The sequence below is a fragment of the Erpetoichthys calabaricus genome, chromosome 6, assembly GCF_900747795.2.
Source record: "Erpetoichthys calabaricus chromosome 6, fErpCal1.3, whole genome shotgun sequence".
Lineage (NCBI taxonomy): Eukaryota > Metazoa > Chordata > Cladistia > Polypteriformes > Polypteridae > Erpetoichthys > Erpetoichthys calabaricus.
Window position 1 is genome coordinate 152,067,619 of NC_041399.2, and position 17,317 is coordinate 152,084,935.

The following is a 17,317-nucleotide window of genomic DNA, read 5'->3' on the forward strand; positions in this document are numbered from 1 at the left end:
GGCCCCAGATGAGTGCTTGAACGAAATACAAGACGCGTTAAGTACAGTTGTTTTAGTTCAGCTAACATAAAGACTTATTGATCACGGGCTCCAAACTCACAACCGGTCCCAGTCAATTTGTAATTTGTATTTTTCCCCATGTCTGCGCATATTTTTCTTAATATGCACACCGATTTTCCTTGCACTTCAAAAAGAAGAAGGTCAGGTGTTGGGTTACTTGGCGAATTATCTTAGTGTGCGCACAAACGTTATTGTCGAGCATGGGGTTTACTTTACCTATTGATGTGGCGCAATTTAGAGCTGACGCTGCCTCACAGCTCATTTTTGGGTATGAAGTAAGTTCTGTGCATCTACATTTCTGTATTTGCTGGTGGTTGGGAGCAAGCACTGATAACAGCACGTTGTATTTGAAGAAGAAGAATCACATAACAGTAAAACAAAAAAATATACATTAACTTACGTAAATCAGAAATCATTCATGCACCACAATAAAGGTGAATACATAACAGAACAGCTGATACCTGTATACAGCAATACAATACTTCACATTTATAAATCACAAATTATCCCCACTTTATTTTTTGTTTTGCTTTAAAAGTAAACTGCGAATCCTTTGCTTCATTATGCTAATTTATCTGCAGCTTTTACACATGCCGTTCTAAGAAAGACACTGTTTTTGTAAGAACAGCAGCTTTGTTCTAAAAAACGGATAGAAACTTGACCAATCAGCGAGTCGAGAAATGGTTCGTGCGCCCCGTAGCTGTTTGATGATTGGTCATCATTTGCCAAAAGTCATACTTTATCCCACCTCTCTCTTCCTGCTTTCGTTCTTGGCACTGGATGTTGTTGAAAACAAAACTGTCAGCTGACAGGAACTTTAGACCTGGAAGTTGATATGAGAAGACTACAAAGAGGTCAGTGGTGCTGAGTCTCCTCCAGGCTAGTGGAACGGTAAGGGAAAATAGCAGAAAACGAACGCCTTTTCTGTAAACAACAATGCCTGCGGTGTGTTTCGTGCTTTCCGTAGTGTTTTGCGGCTGGAGATAATTAACGGGACGGCGGAGATGTGAGCTTCCTGTTTGGACAGCTGCTAACGTGCTGGTGGTGGATGCTTGAGGAAGTGTTGAGCTGAAGACTGGGGAACAGCACTGGGCCGTTAGCACAGCTCATTCCTGTGTTCTACGAACCCTTTCCTTTAAAGTAAAATATTGGTGATCAAAGTCTTTAATCTGTTTCTAATAAAGTATTTTACACAATCTTTTATTTTCCAGTCATTAGTTGTTACAGTAGTAGCTTGTTTTTTACAGGATTGGTTTCTCGTGTTTTTTTGTTGACCAAGTGTACAATATAGCGCTTTGAACTTCCCCAGAGCTCCACATCAGCGCGGAGCAAAGTGTCTTTCTCATAGTCACAGTGGTCTGTGACAATGTAGTTTCTTGCTTAGCTTTTTACCTGTTGCAAAACTGTTAATTGATTGACTTTGCCACATGGTCGTTGAATTATTATTTCTGTAGCTATTCAAGCGCTTTAGAAGTGATTAGTTTATGATTGGGCTCTTTTGAACCATTGACTTATCATCACCATTGACTTATCAGCTAGAAATGGACCAGAGCAGTTACAGAGGAGCACTTTGTAATTTATGTGGCTTGCTTAGTGTCATTTTTGTTTTGTTTCTTTGTCGGTATTGCATATTAATACGTGTTTAACACCTTTTGCTATGTAGCATATGTAGTTAGCTTAGTTTTCAATGTTTTACTATAGATGTGTTTGTTGCATACTGTAAACCGTGCCTCACATAATATCACCCCAAATAGTAAATGAAAGCTTATGTTGTGTCAGTATGTAGTAAATATACATAATATAGTATATTTTTCTATTGTCCTGTTCAAAGAACATACCATTATAACATTAATTTGTATAGCACTTTTTATACACAGGTTGTAACTCAAAGTACTTTACAAAATGTCAAAGAAATAGTTACAAGAAAAGAAAAAGTAAATTAGGTAAGAATAAAAATGAATGAGTAACAAAAATAAGTCCATGCAGGCTTCCATAATGGAGATATATAATTAGTAGAACAGTAGGGGCCTTATACACTACCCGTGAAAAGTTTTTCTTCAACTTTAATCAGTTGAAATGCAAAGAATGGCCTAAATGGGGAAAAGGTAAGCAGTAAGCTCACAGAGTTTTAAATTTAAAGTTTAGGTTAGCAAAAACTGAAAAAAAAAGGAAATTTCAGAACATTACAAATAGGCCTTCTTCTAATAGGTTACAACCTAAACCTGTTCTGCAGCAGTTAAAGGTAAATTAAGCCTTTCAAGTTGAAGCAAACAATTTGCACAGGTGTCTCAATTTCTGTTGATTACTTAAAAACCCTGTGTCTGCCTTAAAGCAGTGTTGCAACAGAGAGGCCAGAGCATTTAGGATCTTCTGGGGCCTCATGCATAAAGCCGTGCATAGATAGATAGATAGATAGATAGATAGATACTTTATTAATCCCACAGAATTAGCACTATAACATGATGTAAGCACAAAAGCGTAAATGTGCTTACGCACAAAAAAATCCAGATGCATAAATCTGAGCGAACTCCAGCTTGCATTTTCTTCCGCTCCATAAATCCCGGTCAGCATGAAAATTAACGCATGTGCACGCGCCTGCTGTCCCGCCCCAACTCCTCCCAGAATTACGCCTCTTTGAATATGCAAATCAATATAAATAGCCCTTAAGCTCAGCCTTCCGTGAAAAGACAATGGCAAAAGCACGACGGAAGATTGAAGAATTTCAGCGAATACCAAGCGGAGGCAAAGAAAAACGTAGTATTTGATGGTTTAAACAGTGGTATAAACAACAAAAGGAAGTTGATCGAGTGACATAGCGTGTCGGAGAAACTCAGAAGCTCAAGTTCACAAAATCGCACAGTGCCCGAAATAAAAAAGAAGTTGTCAGGTATCAAAGTCGCCGTGAAAAGGCGAGTCGTAGCCCATTGTCTGAGTGTCATATGAAAGCTTTTTAGGGTACAGAGAAAAAAAAAGGCACACAGTGTGACAAAAGCACGAAATGTCAACTTTAATCACGTAATTTCCACTTTAATCACGTAGTGTATTTTGTCATTAAAGTAGAACATCATAAACTCATCTTAAAATTGTTTAATTTACTGGTTTCTCAAATCCCATCGTAACTAAAGTAGCACGTTAAATGCTTTGTTTTGTATTTGATCTTCTATGTGCTCTGTGTGTGATTCACTATGTGCTTCCGGGCTTTCTCTTCCTCCAACAGGACACAGAATCCATTACATTCGTAATATTACAGCTCTCTGAATAATTAAAATACTGACAAGTATATGTGATATCATTTTCACGATGATAGGAGTTAAAGCATGTTATTAAACATGGGAACACAGTGGCGCAGCGATTGTTCATGTCTCACACAAGATGCTTGCTGCGACATGCGCGACCTTCGGTGAAATACTTTATTACAGAAGCACTGTCTCTTTCAAACGTACTAACCCCCAATTCCTGTCCTTACTTTTCTTTCTCCAAATACCCAATTGCCACACAATCAGCTCTGTAATAGACGTTAAGCCATCTGTAAGCTCAGAACGCCGATTCTTCAAAACTTTTAAGGAACATTGAAATATCTTCATAATGTTTAATTATTCTATCCATCTATCCTTCCAGTGTCGCGCCAGCCACAGCAAAAATACAGCGCGAGGCAGGAAAAATCTGTGAATGAAGCACCAGCTCCTCACTAGCACTGCGGCACCGTGTCCTCACATGTTTAATTATTAACAATACAGATTATTTAAATGAAGTTAAAGTTTTATCTGTATAATATAATAAACATATTTTGCTGCATTTCATCTTAAAAATTATATCGTCATCATATGTAAACGTGCTTTATAAAGTGGCTCAGGTTGTGCAATGTTGTAACTGTATCGCAAGTTTACAGTGAGGTAATTGTACTTATAAGTACAAACAGTTCTACAAGGAGCACTTGATGGACTGATTGAGTGTGTTAAGAGTTCTTGGGATGAAGCTGTTTATGAACCGCAAGGTCAGTACAGGAAAGACTCTGAAGCGTTTGTCGGATGAGAGCAGTTCAAATAGCGAATGGCTGAGGCAGTGTGTGCTTGATGCTGTATACCAATAATTCTCTTTCCAATCAGCTGCTGTACAGCTGTGATTCACACTCGGATACAGTGATATAAATACTCCGAGTGATGCAGTGAGAGTAATATGGAAAAAGATGATCCGATGTGGCAACCCCTAACGGGAGCAGCTGAAAGAAGAAGAAGGTGCAGTGAGAGTAACGACGCTAAAGCAGTTATGGTATTTGGAATAGTTTGACTATTCTGTGGACCATTATATTGTTATAGGTTAATTACAATCAGATGCATTAAACTAATAAACAACATGCGGTTAATTTCAGTGTATTTATAAAGCCGCGTCAGGGATGTGGATCTGAAAAAGAAAGGATAACCACACAGGAACAGTAGCACTGCTTTGACGCTGGGTGCCGCCAGTCTGCAAAACTGAGCAGAGAACTTGCGTACGACAGGGTATGAGCTACCGTGGAAATGTGCGTGGCTTTACGCCAAGTTTAGGTTTTATACATCACGATTTGAACATGGAAATGTTATTATGCAACATTTTTATGCGTACGCACCGTTAATACATGAGGCCCCTGGTCATTTATAACTCCAATAATGGAGTGTAACCAGTGCAGTGTTCTACATTACATGCCCAGGTTCCTGGTGAATGTGAACAAGACATAACACGTTGGTTGAATGTTTGTGAGTTTACTATTTATAGAATTCTGAAGGTAAATGTGGTTAAAATATTTATAGTTCCATATTGTACAGTCATGTGAAAAAGTTTGGGAACCCCTCTTAATTCTTAATTCTTTGGATTTTTGTTTATCATTGGCTGAGCTTTCAACGTGGCAACTTCCTTTTAATATATGACATGCCTTATGGAAACAGTAGTAGTTCATCCATCCATCCATCCATTATCCAACCCGCTGAATCCGAACACAGGGTCACGGGGGTCTGCTGGAGCCAATCCCAGCCAACACAGGGCACAAGGCAGGGAACCAATCCTGAGCAGGGTGCCAACCCACCGCAGAGTAGTAGTTCAGCAGTGACATTAAGTTTATTGGATTAACAGACAATATGCAATATGCATCATAACCAAATTAGACAGGTGCATAAATGTGGGCACCCCAACAGAGATATCACATCAATACTTAGTTGAGCCTCCTTTTGCAAATATAACAGCCTCTAGACGCCTGATATAGCCTTTGATGAGTGTCTAGATTCTGGATGGAGATATTTTTGGCCATTCTTCCATACAAAATCTCTCCAGTTCAGTTAAATTTGATGGCTGCTGATCATGGACAGCCTGCTTCAAATCATCCCATAGATTTTCGATGATATTCAAGTCAGGTGACTGTGACGGCCATTCCAGAACATTGTACTTCTCCCTCTGCATGAATGCCTTTGTAGATTTCAAACTGTGTTTTGGGTCATTGTCATGTTGGAATATCCAACCCCTGCGTAAGTTCAACTTTGTGACTGATGCTTGAACATTCTCCTAAAGAATTTGTTGATATTGGGTTGAATTCATCCAACCCTCGACTTTAACAAGGGCCCCAGTCCCTGAACTAGCCACACAGTCCCACAGCATGATGGTACCTCCACCAAATTTGACAGTAGGTAGCAGGTGTTTTTCTTGCAATGCAGTGTTCTTCTTCCGCCATGCAAAGCGCTTTTTGTTATGACCAAATGATTCAATTTTTGTCTTATCAGTCCAAAGCACTTTGTTCCAAAATGAATCTGGCTTGTCTAAACGAGCATTTGCATACAACAAGCGACTCTGTTTGTGGGGTGAGTGCAGAAAGGGCTTCTTTCTCATCATCCTGCCATACAGCTGTTCTTTGTGCAAATTGCACTGAATTGTAGAACGAGGTACAGATACACCATCTGCAGCAAGATCTTCTCGCAGGTCTTTGGAGGTGATCTGTGGGTTGTCTGTAAATATTCTCACAATCCTGCGTATATGCCGCTCCTGTATTGTTCTTGACCTGCCAGACTTGGGTTTAACAGCAACTGTGCCTGTGGCCTTCCATTTCCTGATTACATTCCTTACAGTTGAAACTGACCATTTAAACCTCTGAGATAGCTTTTTGTAGCCTTCCCCTAAACTATGATACTGAACAATGTTTGTTTTCAGATCTTTTGATAGTTGCTTTGAGGATCCCATGCTGTCACTCTTCAGAGGAGAGTCAAAGGGAAACACAACTTGTAATTGACCACCTTAAATACCTTTTCTCATGATTGGACACACCTGTCTATGAAATTCAAGGCTTAACAAGCTAATCCAGCCAATTTGGTGTTGCAAGTATTCAGTATTGAGCAGTTACATACATTCAAATCAGCAAAATTACAAGGGTACCCAAATTTTTGCACAGCCAGTTTTTCACATTTGATTTAATTTCATACAACTAAATACTGCTTCACTAAAAATCTTTGTTTGGAAAACACCGCAGTACTCAGATGTTCCTAGGAAATGAAAGACATATCACTGTTATCTTTTTTGTTGAAAGTAGAGTAAATTATTATGCAGACTGAGAGGGGTTCCCAAATGTTTTCATATGACTGTATATCATTATGTAATATTATTTGGTTTCTACTAGAGCAGTCAAATGATTAAAATTTGTGTCTTTTGTCCCATGTGAAGGTAATATGTGAAAATTTTCATACCTCATTGAATATCTCTCATTTCTGTTTCATCAACTTTTTTAGAGGTCTGCAGTCCATGCAATCCATTTTTCAATAAATAAATAAAGGAAGTTAATGCTTTAGATTTTGTTTGATTCATAGACTTAAGTTGCGCTTACATTCATGGATTATAGTTTGCCTAATATCAGAGTTTTTGACAGCAGCATCATACATGTCTACTCTTATGTGACAATTCTGTGATATGGCACTGCCAGATCTAAACACTAGTGTGGAGAATTGCTTGCGTACTACAGTGACTTTAGCTGCAGGTAGAAGTTCCCGTCTCATTTTACTTTATGGTCCCAAGCAGAGTTGTGTTGCAGTGCAGCAATGTTTTTTATTTTATTGATTTTATTGTAATCACGCAACATTTCATACAAAGAGATCCATTTTTACAAAAATAGGATTGAAAACAAATCAACCCCCACCTCTGAGAAAGAGAGCATGGCCAGCAGAGTAAAACTCAAAGCTAGTAAAAATAAGTAAATAGATGAATTAATAAGTGAATAATAGGGGTGCACGATTCAGAAAATCTAACGATTTGATTCGATTTCGATTCTTGGGCTCACGATTCGATTCAAATCCGATTCTCGATTCAAAACGATTCTCAATTCAAAACGATTCTCGATTCAAAACTTTATTATTATTTTTTATTTTCCATCAGTCTGATACAAAATACAGCCCTGAGATAATAGTTGAAGTCAGCATTACAAAAATATAAACTGTTGCAAATATAAACTGCAAACTTTCAACTTAAATTAAACAACTTATATTGACACTTTAAATAAAAGTAGATTAAATAAAACCAAATAAGAGTTGCTATAGTTGGTTGTAAAGTGCCATTATCAGAATAAATAAAAATGCTGCTACATTGGGCTGTAAAGTGCTGTAACAAGTGTGACATCCAAAATATTAATTAATTGTGAACATCTTCTTTTTACCTAAACAGTTTCCATTTCAGCAGACAACAGTTTTTGAACTGTGACAACTACAGTCAAACTGACAACAGATCAGATTATATTAGATTAGATTAGATTAGATTCAGGTGTATGCACATTAGTGAGTTTAAAGTCCTCCATCTGCTGGAATGTACATGTTCTTTTATAGAAACAGAAGCTGGTCTACATGTTCTGGAGTGAGCATGCTCTGCTGTGCAGTTAGTATGTCCCCAGCAGTTGAGAATACCCTCTCTGCTGCGACACTAGTACCAGGAATGCATAGTTAGCATTTAGCCAATTTTGCAAGGAGGGGAAAGACAGTCTCCTGAGACCTCCACCAACTTAGGGGGTCTTCAGAGAGTGACAATGAGGGAGTTTGCAAATACTTCTTCATCTCTTCCTCAGCTGTGGTGCCAGCGGATTTAGGACCAACTCTGACATTAGTGAAAGTCTTGCCCAGTAAATTCAGCAGGGAAGTATTTCTTTTTTTGGGAACAGGGGGGCCTTCATCATCCAGCACTTCATTTGGGAGGTCTGGCTCCTCATTCTGCATTAATGCACCATAAAAGAAAACAAAAACGCAATCAACCAACCTTTATCTTTCAATTAGAAATTCAGTGTTATTATTAATTATTGTATATACCATACATATATACCATAACAAACTAAGCAATAACTAGATATTATTGTGGTACATTTAAAGTGCTACATGTCAATGATAATTTCACAACCATACACACTGTGTATGTGGTTTTGCTAATAGCATATTGTCATGCCACTGTCATGCAACTAGTGTTTTTCACTTTTACTATTAAAGAATATAATAAATTACCTCAAGTGCTGCCGCTTCAGCAATCACCTTAGAGTGTATGTTCTTTTGCTCATCCTGAGAGAGAAAGGGCAGTGTTTTGAACCTGGGATCCAGGCTTGAAGATATGTGGAGCATATTTTTCTCTGTCACACTCGTGTATCTCTTGGCCAGATCTTCGTGAGTTGCCTGTTTGATTTCCTGGACGAGTGCTGTTTCACCACAGAATCCTGCTTTTGTTTCGTGAAGTAGCTGCGCATGTAGTGGGGCTATCACAGACAATGTTGGCATGGCTTCTTCAGACATTATGTTTGTTGCCTCTTTTAATGGCTTGAGGGCTGCAGCAACTTCTTCTGCGTTGGCGACGTCAGTTTCGTCTAGTGTGCAGATGCCGGCTCCACATTTTCTTACCTCAGCAGAGAGAAGCGCAGCGCAAATGGCTGGTTGTTGCTCCAGGAATCTATTGCTAATGTTGAACGCACTATTCCATTGGGTAGCCACGTCCGTTGTCAACTTGTGCGGTGCCAGCTCCAGAAGTTTCTGTTTCTGTTTAAAGACATGATTTGCGGTGGCACTGTGATGAAAAAAATCCGGTAATTCTCCGAATTTTACCCAGCAGACGTGAAACAGACGCCAGCTTCAGAGCTCTCTGTGCCGCGAGGTTGATGGTATGTGCGAAACATTTAACATGTTGAAAGTTTCCCAGCTGTGCAGCAGCTAGCATGTTAGAAGCGTTATCGGTAACATTTGCCAGGTCAGTGGTTGTGAGCTGCCATTCCTGTGTGACAGACTGAATGTTCTCCTTTATATGTGCAGCTGTGTGGCTTTCATTTATTGCTGTAGTTTGTAAAACTCGCGACTCAAGCTCCCAGTTGTCTGTAATATAGTGAGCGGTAAAGGTTACATACGACTGGACTGCCCTTGATGTCCATGCATCGCATGTTAAGGCTACTCTTGTTGCTTTCTTCAACGCTTCTGCTACTTTTTTCTTCGTCTCTTCGTATAACAGAGGTATCGCTTTTTCAGCAAAAAGCTGACGGCTTGGTATAGCATATCTAGGCTCAACTGTTTTTATCATGTACCTAAAGCCTTCATTTTCAACAACGCTGTAGGGACTCAGATCTTTGGAAATAAAACAGGCTATGGATTGAGTTATTTTCTTCACCCGTTCAGAGTTGGTTGGAAGTTTGCAACATTGATGCAGAGTGCGTTGGTCTCCTGGAATGTTTCTTACTTTTGGCTGATCTTCGTTTGCATCCTCTGGATGATGACGTGCCATGTGAGTCCTGAGGTTCGTAGTGTTTCCAAAATATTTGATTTTAGCTTTACAAAGCTTGCATATGACATGAGTTTTATCAATGTCTTTCTTGCCATCGATGTTGTAGAATCCAAAATGTGCCCAAACGTCTGCCTTAAATGAGGACGGGGCAGGTTGAATATTATTTTCCACTGCGTTTTCCATAGCTCGTCCATCGAATGCTTGCATGTGCACGCACTCACTTTCTTCTTACTCACACCAAGGATTACTATCTGAGCAGAAACTGGCATAGCGCCATCTATAGGATTGACAAACTCCTATCCGAAAAAATAGTTAAACTCGCGCCATTATAAAATGGGAAATATGAATCGATATTGTGTCCTGTATGAATCGATTTTTTTGCACACCCCTAGTGAATAAGGATAAATGGAGAAGAAAAAGAAATGGAGAGAGAATCTGCTTCCTCTGTGCTTTAAAAGCTTATTCTAAAATGTTACTGATTAGATTCTGCCAGGTTTTGAAAAAGTTCTGCACAGATCCTCTACGTGAGAATTTGATTTTTCCCAACTTCAAATAGTATTTAACATCAGTTACCCACTGACTTAAAGAGGAGAGTTAGTATTCTTCCAGTTGAGCAAGATAAGTCTACATGCCAATAGTGAAGTAAAGACAATTACAGTTTGTTTGTCCTTCTCCACTTTAAGCCCATCTGGAAGTACACCAAACGCAGCTGTTAGTGGATTAGGATGGATTGTGACACCAAGGCTGTCTGAAAAGCATTTAAAAGTTTTGGTCCAGAATGATGTTAATTTGGTGCAGGCCCAAAACATGTGACCCAGTGTGGCTGGAACTTGATTACAGAGTTTGCACGTTTGTCTATGTGTTTTCCAGATATTAAAAACTGCATGTGTTTGCAAGGGTTGAAAAAGGTTGTTCTTGTGCAGAGGTGCTACAGATAAAAGCTTCTCTATCTTAAAATACTACATTGGTTCCATATTTTGATTGAGTGAAGCACAATTGGGTTGTTAGTATATTGGCGATAACTTGCATTTATTGGGGCACAAAGTAAGGAATATAAAGAAATACTGCAGAATTTTATTTCTATTGTGGACCAGGCCTGTGTATGTTCATCTGTTTGTGTCCATGTCCAGGTTTTTATTGTTTGAATGTTTGCTGCCCAGTAATAAAATTGAAAGTTAGGTAGATTCATGCCACCTTCTGCCTTAGGTCTTTGTAGGGTCATGCTTTAGATATGTGGATGTTTTGAATTCCAAATAATTGAGGTTATTGTTGAATCTAATTTCTTAAAAAATGATTTATTGATGTATATTGGAATGTTCTGAAATAAAAAGAGAAGCTTTGGAAGGATATTCATCTTAACAATGCTAAATTCTTCCAGCTAAAGTGAGATGAAGGGTTGACCATCTATGCAAGTCTTGCTTAATTTTTTCCATACAGACGGCAAAATTTTGTTGATAAAGAGCTTTATGTTTACTTGTGATGTTTACCCCTAAGTATTTAAACTGATTTGCAATGATAAAAGGGAAGGTGTGCTTGAGAATTCAATGGAAAGAGCACACTTTTATTCAGATTAATTCTGAGACCAGAAATCTTTTGAAATTCTGGTAGTGCTGTTAGGACTGCAGGCACAGTATTTTGTGGGTCTGATATATATAGTACTATATCATCTGCATATAGCGAAATTTTCTGTTCAAGTCATTCACTGATAATCCCTTTTATCTCATAAGCATTTCGACAGTGAACTGCCAGTGGGGTCAATGGTGATTGCGAGTAGTAGTGGTGACAAGGGGCATCCTTGTCTGGTACCACATTCTAGTTTAAAGTAGTCTGAATTAATGTTGTTAATACAAACTGAAGCTTCTGTATTGGTATACAGTAGTTTGATCCATGCACAAATGTTTGGGCCAAACCCAAATTTCTCCAATGTAGTGAAAAGGTAGTTCCATTCAATCATATCAAATGCTTTTTTGGTATCCAACGATAATATCATCTCTGGGGTGTTTGACTTTGCGGGTGAATATATTACATTAAACAGGCGTCGAAGATTGCTAAGGGTCTGCCTTTAATAAATCCAGTTTGATCTTGTGATATTACCAAAGGCAGCACTTTCTCCATCCTTCTAGCTAGGACTTTGGAGAGTATCTTAACATCATTATTCAGAATTGAAATTGGTCTGTATGATGCATATTGTAATAAGTCCTTATTTTGTTTAGGAAAGACGGTGATTAATGCTTGGCGAAAAGTTTGAGGTAGAATTTTATTGTCTTTTGCTTCTGTGAATGTTGCTAATAAAAGGGGAGCTAGCTGAGTGGAGAATTTCAACAGGGTAGACATCAGGGCCTGCTGCTTTCCCACTCTGAAGTGACTATATAGCATCTAGTAATTCTGATAGTGCCAAAGGTGTATCCAATTCCTCTGCACTGAGAGTATCTATTTGTGGAATCTGTAATGCATCAGTGTATTAGCCAGTGCAAATGCTGTGATAAAGCTGTCTGTTACGGTTCTGCCTTTGACCTGAAACGGCTCCATACGCTTTATGACCACCATCTCGGAAAGTCTTTCTGCCATGGGACAACTGGGATCTTTTCCTAAATAAAGGAGTGACAGTGCACATATACTTTGTCTCCAAATCTGCCGCAATCCAAAACTTTATGCCAAATTTGTCCGGCTTGGTTGAGATGTATTGCAAGAAAGAACAACGGACCTTGGTTGGAAACAGTTGCTTGTCAACAGTGATATGTTGTCCTGGGTTGTAACACAAAGCACAGTTCTCAACCTAATGTTGCCATACGTCCGAAATCGCAGCAAATCTGTTGTTTTTCGCACATTCTGCATGGGTGTCTTTGCTGTCAAAGTGCAAATGGCGCATGATAGTCTGTTAGTGATCATGGGGCATCGAATCTTTGATTGCCAGTACAACAAATAGTTCTGAGCAGGCATCAACCACAGCGCCAACTGTGGTCATCTCTGCTCTTGTGAAAAGAATGGAGATAAACGCCATCAACTCAGAGAGGGTGAGGCAAGTTCGTTGTATCACATGAACGTAACTGACAGATAAAAACTGAATAATTAAAAAAAAAAAAAAAAAGCACTAACTTTTACAAGTAGCTAAAATTTACACCGGTGTTACAGGCTCAAATCAAATGTATGTTTTTATTATATTATAGTAATAATAATAGCAGCTCACTACTCAAAACGAGGAGCACCCAGACTCGGACCTGGAACCTCTTGGCTATAAGGCAGCAGTTCTTACCTCTGCCCCATCCAAGAAGACCTATCATCTTTCTGTCGATTGACATTTGAGATTGGGTTTTTAACTCATTGACAGTAACATGTAAATTGAATGATTTTTTATTTCCTTTGGTTATATTCTTGAATACAAGGCTCACGTGTTTATTTGATATTTAGACTAAAGTCTTCACACATTATACACTTCACGTCATTACCACCATAACATGGAAAAAGTTTTCTGTTTTAGGTGTTTGTTTGGCATTTCTTGCCTCACATTTCTTGTCATCGTATATTTACCCAGATCGTTGTAGACACGGAACACACGAAATGTATGTATACCAAATAGTGATATGCAGTGAATCTCATAAATTAGAATACAGTAATCCCTCCTCCATCGCGGGGGTTGCGTTCCAGAGCCACCCGCGAAATAAGAAAATCCGCGAAGTAGAAACCATATGTTTATATGGTTATTTTTATATTGCCATGCTTGGGTCACAGATTTGCGCAGAAACACAGGAGGTTGTAGAGAGACAGGAACGTTATTCAAACACTGCAAACAAACATTTGTCTCTTTTTCAAAACTTTAAACTGTGCTCCATGACAAGACAGAGACGACAGTTCTGTCTCACAATTAAAAGAATGCAAACATATCTTCCTCTTCAAAGGAGTGCGCGTCAGGAGCACAGACTGTCAGAAAGATGGAGGAAAGCAAACAAATCAATAGGGCTGTTTGGCTTTTAAGTATGCGAAGCACCGCCGGTACAAAGCAAGTTGAAGGCGGCAGCTCACACCCCCTCCGTCAGGAGCAGGGAGAGAGAGAGAGAGAGAGAGAGAGAGACAGAGAAAAACAAACAGTCAAAAATCAATACGTGCCCTTCGAGCTTTTAAGTATGCGAAGCACCGTGCAGCATGTCGCTTCATGAAGCAGCTGCAGAAGGTAGCAACGTGAAGATAATCTTTCAGCATTTTTAGACGAGCGTCCGTATCGTCTAGGTGTGCGAACAGCCCCCCTGCTCACACCGCCTACATCAGGATCAGAGAGAGAGAGAAAAGTAAGTTGGGTAGCTTCTCAGCCATCTGCCAATAGCGTCCCTTGTATAAAATCAACTGGGCAAACCAACTGAGGAAGCATGTACCAGAAATTAAATGACCCATTGTCCTCAGAAATCCGCGAACCAGCAAAAAATCAGCGATATATATTTAAATATGCTTACATATAAAATCTGCGATAGAGTGAAGCCGCGAAAGGCGAAGCGCGATATAGCGAGGGATCACTGTATCTTCTAAAAGTTAATTTATTTCAGTAATGCAATTCAAAAAGTGAAACTCATATAGATTCATTACACACAGATTGATATGTTTCAAACATTTATTTCTTTTCATTTTTCTGATTGTAGTACAGGTAATGAAAACTCAAAAATCAGTATCTTAGAAAATTAGAATCCTCTTTAATAAAACCCCTGTGTACGTCCAGGGGTCAGGGGTGTCCATGTGTGTGTGTCTTCTGGTGAACTGCGCATGCGCGGGGCCGCGCCACGCACGGCACCGTGGACGGACGCACACACACTGGAAGCTGGGCACACAGTGAATGGCCTAGCCGCGGCCATGCATGATAAGCAAATCAAAGACATCATTGCTGGGGAGAGTGCTGATTGGGTAGTCGTGGCCGCGCACATAAAATCCGTTGCTGGGGAGACGCCACACATACAATAATCAGCCGCACGCCAGCACAGATTAAAATACTTGCTGGGGAACTGCACAGTACTTGCTCGCTACAGGCACGATTATCAGCTGCACGCCACACATTACATCACTTGCTGGGGAGACTCTGCTGATTGCCCACTGTTGTGACAGAAAATTAAACGTATATTATGGACATCGAAGCCAGTATTACTGTCAGAGAAAATATTATGGACGTACAAGCCTATATTACTGTGACTATCTACTAACAACATGCCACCCAAAAAAAGGACATGTCAAGTAGGACAAAAGACACAGACAATCAAATCCTATATAAGTAACATCTCCTGGAAGAACGGTCTGCTCAGCAAGTAAACATCAACAAAAGAAAGGCTGAAAGACAAAGAAAAATACGAGCAAATAGATCTATTGAAGAATAGGAAAATGAGCGTCAGCAAAATGCCAAAACACACAGAGCTAAGAGAGCAAGTCTTACAGCAGATGAATGAAAATTACTGCGTCAGCAACAAGCTAAAATAAAGAGAGGCAGGATAAGAGATCTTCAAACAGAGACAACACATCAATCAACAGCCACAGAGGAGAGGATAAATGTAATATTAATTATACCTACTGTATTATATACGTTTCTATTTTATTTTTATTATTATTTTACTTTAGGCTTCTTGCAAAAATATTTTTGACAAAAAAAAATTAAGACAAGAAACAGAATGAGGTCAAGGTCCCTTGCCATTTAATATAGACTGTTCCTACTAATGTTTATGCACTATTGTTTTAGCACCCGTTATTGTAATGGGCTTCGTGTCTAGTATTACATAAGACCAATAAAAAAAAAAAAAAAGATTTTTATTACAGAAATGTTGGCCTACTGAAAAGTATGTCAATGTACGCACTCCATTCTTGGTTGGGGCTCCTTTTGCATGAATTACTGCATGAATTACTGCATCAATGTGGCGTGACATGGAGGCGATTAGCCTGTGGCTCTGCTGTGATGTTATGGAAGCCCAGGATGCGTTGATTGTGGCCTTCAGCTCGTCTGTATTGTTCGGTCTGGTGTCTCTCATCTTTCTCTTGACAATACCCCATAGATTCTGTTTAGGGTTTAGGTGAGGCGAGTTTGCTTGCCAATCAAGCACAGTGATACCATCATCATTAACACTAGAATCCCACCTTAAATCCCTTCGTACCTCTATATTCAGCGTCTTTTGTTTTGTAAATGTGTTGATTAGCACAAGCAGCAAGCAGCCTGCTATCTCATCCCCCCTCAACCGCTGCAGCTCAACTTGAGCAAAATGCTCTCCCACCTCAAGTCTTGTTTATCTGGGTGTGAGGTACCTGGAGCTGTATAGGGTAAATAATATATCGTTATTTGGAACACATGCATTTCATGTGTGTTCTGTGTCTACAAAGATCTGTGTAAGTGTAGGATGACAAGAAATACAAGAAATGTTGAGCGCATACCTAAAAGACAAAACTTTTCTCATGTTTTTGTACTAATGACAAAATTTTGACATGAAGTGTGTAATGTGTGAAGACTGAAGTGTAAATATCAAAGAAACACTTTCACAAAAGGTACAAGTATAACAAAACAAGTGTGCTTTTATTCACAAACATAAACAAAGAAAAAGTAATCGGCTTAGTGTACGTTGTTGAAACGACTGCTTTGGTAGTACAGCGGTAAGAACTGCTGCATACGCATAATCAACAGGTCACGGGTTTGATCCTGATTGCTTTCCAGAATTGACGTTTTGAGTAGTGAGCTACTCGTATTGTTACTATTATGCAATAAAAGCATACATTTAATTTGAGTCGAACAGCTGGTGTAAATGTATGGTACATGTAAAGGTTAGCATTTTTTTTAAAATCCGTTTTATTCTCTCAGTTGCACTCCCCCAATCTGACACTGCTGTTTTCAAATGAAAACGTGCTATAACAGAAGTGAACTCTGATGAGGATGGGGGTTCTACATCAGAGAAAGAGAACAGAAGCCTTCCCTGCAAGAAACATCCACTCACATATAAGAACAACGCAGCTGCACCAGGCGTAAAGGTGAAAGATGGCACCATTTGGATGCAGCAACAGGTCTGGCATCATCCTGCCAGTCAGTCTGCCCCATACCTGCCATTCAACGAAAAAACAAGGCTTATAGAGCTCGCCAAGGTATCATGCAAAGTCCTGTTTGTGATGGTCTTTATATAAAAACATTTATATGTTACACAAAGTATGTGTGTACTGAAGTGACTTTAGCTGCAGGTGGAAGCTCCTGTCGCACCCTACGCAACTGTATTTGATCTTATTCAGGAAAAGATCCCAGTCGCCCCGCGGGAGAAAGACTTTCCGAGACTAAGATCATAAAGCTTATGACACCGTTTCTGGACAAAGGCAGAACCGTAACAACAGTTAAAACAGGAACTTGGATTCTGTGCCTCTCCACTCTTCCTCCAGACTTTGGGACCTTGATTTCCAAATGAAATGCAAAATTTACTTTCATATGAAAAGAGGACTTTGGACCACTGAGCAATAGTCCAGTCCATTTTGTCGTTAGACCAGGTAAGATGCTTCTGACGTTGTCTCTGGTTCAGGA

General features: G+C 39.4%; 1 protein-coding gene across 2 annotated transcripts in view; it reads left to right on the plus strand.

Moving 5' to 3' along the window:
* Positions 1 to 815: 815 nt before the first annotated feature.
* The window catches only part of exoc2 (exocyst complex component 2), a 340,160-nt gene continuing 323,658 nt past the window's right edge, over positions 816 to 17,317 (plus strand). The window contains exon 1 of one of the 2 annotated variants that reach the window (XM_028803998.2): positions 816 to 951. The gene's annotated coding sequence lies outside the window, so the exon portion shown is untranslated. The remainder of the gene's footprint in view (positions 952 to 17,317) is intronic. The other variant, XM_028803999.2, reaches the window with a different exon arrangement.